Here is a 4,259-nt window from a genome sequence, read left to right on the forward strand (position 1 = left end):
GAGGGACGCGCATGCGCAGTGAGAAAATACACAAGTTGATTCTGAAAGCCTCTAAAACTATAAAGATTCTAAAAGCCAGATTAAACAATGATGTTTTTAGTCTAAACTGGAATCTATACGGAGATTATAGGTAACACGGTAAGTTTTGTAAAGGATAAACATACACTTTTAGAAAATATTTAGACACATATGGGCCTAGGTTATAATAGCCTATGTCTGTGTTAACTTTACAGTGAAATAATATAGGCCTAGGCCTAGTTAAAAAGTGTAATAGAGACTTTTTATTCTACAATGCAAAGTGTATATAAATCAAACATGAATTGACACTGACACATATGACAACATGTAGCTAATGTCTAACTAAATTATTAATGATGAGATTAATTAGATTAATACAGCTGCGTGACAGCTGGGGAACCGCTGACAATGGGGTTTCCAACTAGCTTATCTATAATGTGTATATTTTTCACTCATTGTCATGTGTTTAATTGATCTTTTGGCATCTTTATAGCAGCCCAAGTGGAGAAAAAAAATCCCCTGTAAGGTTTATCTCTCCTTGGAACACAAGACTCTGCAGCTGCGAAACCTACTCCTGGAAACCACCTTCAATCTCTCTCCTACTCTCTGCTATATCAGATTTTCTAGGATCTTGATATTTCAGTTTCAATACTTTCAATAAATCGATGGCCCGATACGGATGAATCACTTAAGAGATATGATAGGATTTTTGGGTGAATGTTGAATCAGTTTGATTGCCATTTACATTGTAATGTCTTATAAGTCAGGAATAGTGAGGTAAAGTAGGCTATAAGTTGTTCTGTATAGCAGGTAGATAAGGAGAGAGATTTACCACAGTCACTAATCTGATACTGTTTGTGCTAAATATGGTTTCATTCACATCTGCATGACATTTAAACTTTGAGAACATGTCTAAATTTAACTTAAAACACACTCAGCACTGCAGATATACAGTTGCTTCACTGCTTCATGCTTTCTTAGACTGACCCAGTTATATCAATTCTACAGAGTAGGTTGCAGAGACACAGGTGGGGGTTCTTTCCATGTACAGAGAAAGCATCCCGATGCAATTTTGTATGAATTTGTACGATGTTATTTGTACGGAAATGTAAAATTTTTGAAGAAGAAAAAAACTCTAAACCTAACCATCAGTGGGGCGTAAGCAGATCATACAAAAATGTACGAATTCATATGAATTGACCACCAATTCGCAAAAACATATAATAGTTATGAATTGCCATGAGAGTGTATTGGAGTAGGAGTTTGAATGAATGGCAAAAAAATGCATAATTAATTAGTGTTTTCTTGCTTTTATTTCAAATGTCTTACTTTATATCACCTATTGTGACGTATATCTGAGTGAAACGGATTCTCGAACAAGGAAAAATGTAGTGCGGGACTTGATTTTGCCCATTGAGAATTGACAGAATCATTGTGGTTTGCTATTGCTGTGATGTCAGGTGATGTGAGTGACAGGTTGGCCCGCCCTCACACTAGTAAACATGTCATCAGAGAAGAGAAAAGATGATGATGATAATGCAAGAGGGAGGGGAAGTTATTTTGATTAAAGATTACGAGGGCACATTAATTAAAATAAAAAAAAGTTATGATGTGCACAGATCAATTTATATTAAATACTGCAATATTCCATACAGGAGAGATGAGATGGAGACAGGAGATGAACATTTGACTGACCTTGGATTAACCTTGGGTGTGGTATGTGTGTGCGGTAGGGGATGTTTCATTCACTGCAACTTTCTAAAAAGTGTTACCCACAGGTTGTCTCGGTGGCTGGGCCTGGCAATCATGGTTGGGGGGATAGAGTAGAGATAAAATTCAACGTTTTAATTATGCATTAAACAGTGGTCAGTCTCAGTCTTAGTCTCTCACATCACTAAATCTGTCTGTTTGTGGTGTCTGTTTCCAGAATGACTCACAAATATTTTGAGGTCAATGGAAAACTCTGCACTTTAACATCATCACACATGTGCTCACGTTAAATGATTTATCTTGTAGCCTACATTTGATGTTAGACGCATTTTAGAAGCTTCAGACATGAGTGGGGTGCAACAGGGCTGGAGAGAGTTGCACAGTCCGATTTATCATCAAATTAGTTAGGCCTACTGTATTTTACTCATAAACATAAGTGATGTCATGGCTTTTCAGTTGAGCAATGCTCTTTATTAATGTTGCATTTCATAACTAACTGCAATAGAATTATTAATATTCTTTAATTGTTGGAATTTATTACACTACTTTCCGGAATAGGCCTTCCTCATTTTGATTGGTCAGTGTCATTCTTCATTCAAATAACTGGTCTGGATCTATAATTTTACCAATATGAATAAAAACATTGTGAAGTTAGCACTGAGAAACAGTCTAATATGTTTTTAGATTCTACTCGGTTTGATATTCTGTAATTTATGGAATGAAATTCAAACACTTTTTAAGTTGTTGTTGTATGACATCACAGCAAATATGAATTAGTTGCGATGTTGAGTAATCTATGAGTGGGTCATAAATCACATGCCCTCATAGGGAAGTAGACTACTACTGAATTAAAATGGCGACTAAGTGTTTTTTTTCTTCTATCTTTTAATGAAGCACCCTATTAACCCCTCCTTGTTCTGCAATGGATGGATGAGCTCTCTCAGTCATCGGCGCGCAGACACAACAGAGGCGCGTTCACGAGCTGCGAGCTCTGCTGAGCACGTGAGCGTCAGCGGTCAGAAACAATGGCTCGCGCTGATCGATATGATAAGTGACGGTCACAATGTGCCACCCAAGTAAGCGCAAAGGCAACCTATATATTATTTTTTTTTCAAAAAAACATAGACCACAAAAACCCTCAAGGGTGTGTGAAAAAGAGAGAGAGCTTGCTGGTTATCCTTGATGATTATGCAATTACGCAGACTATCACATGGCAACAGGTTGGACATGTCAGAGAACTTAAACAAGCTGCACTACTTTTCAGTTCCAGACAAAAAACCTGATCGTGACTTTGAGTAACAAACATGTGCAGTGCATTGTGTAACTTTGGTAATGAAACAAAGAAAATATCAGCAAACCAGAGGTGGCAGCTACATTTCTGGAAAAGGAAAAGCGAAACTGTTGCAACCTGATGAAAGTGAGAGAAGTGAAATAAAGTAGTTGATTTAAAAGAATTCCTGGGAAATAACAAAACAGCAATTTCGAACGAATATAATTTTAAGTAGATTTCAGGGTAATTGGTTCCATAACGGAACACCTGAACTTTGTTCGAATTCGAAAAAGTATCGAATGATGTCAACGGTTCTGAAACGTGTAAGCTGTTCGTTCATTGTGACGTTATTAAAGTACTCTGTCTCTGACTGTGTGTTTTGTGCTGTGAATTTAAGCGCTACAATAACTTACTGTAGAATCCACGTTATGATACATACGGAGACCAGTGCAGTTCAATTCTCGAACAAATGACTCTTATGAGCCGGTTCTTTTTAGTGAATCAAAAACACTGAATCAGTCAATCTCCCCATGTCCTACTCGAATTGTAAGGCTCGTGAGACTTGTTCATATGGTTATTCATATAACGTATTAAAGATACACATTATGAGTCGTGTTGTTTTCAGTGTTGTTAAATAAAAATGAATAAATTGTTACCACATGTTTGTTTAGTATTTGTATTTCAAATTTGCATTTATGCTACCTCTAAAAGATCTGTCAAAAGTCACACAAATCTGGGTTTTGCAGGAAAACACGTTTTAGAATTGTATTATATTTATTTCTGATTTGTAATATATGTTCTGTTAAAATATGAAACGATCGTCACTTGGCAAATGAAATAAGAACACTTTTTAAAATAATCATAATTTAAAAAAAATAATAATAATAATTTCGAACCGAACTCGTTAAGAGCAATCGCGATCGGAACCATCCTTTACGATTCCGTCACTTACTACAGTACAGCCTCAGTACCGCAGAAACAGCGCTAAGCTTGAGAGATGATGCCCGGACCCCTCACGCTCTGTTTCCCCCTGTTTTCCAAACTTTCACTCCCACTCAGAGTCCACATTGTCCTCTAAGAAACGCACTGCCACCCCTCCCTGCCTTTTTACCTCGAAAAACACAATATAATTGTTCTAAAAGAACAACAGTGGACGATTAGCGCGGAACGAAAGGCGCTCTGATGAGTGAATAGTAGAGAGGTTGTGCGCATGCGCAGGACCCGAGGCGCCAAATTTAGCGGGAGGGAGAGAGACAGCCCT

Source organism: Abramis brama, assembly GCF_963993115.1.
Source record: "Abramis brama genome assembly, chromosome: 22".
NCBI classification, from domain to species: Eukaryota; Metazoa; Chordata; class Actinopteri; order Cypriniformes; family Leuciscidae; genus Abramis; species Abramis brama.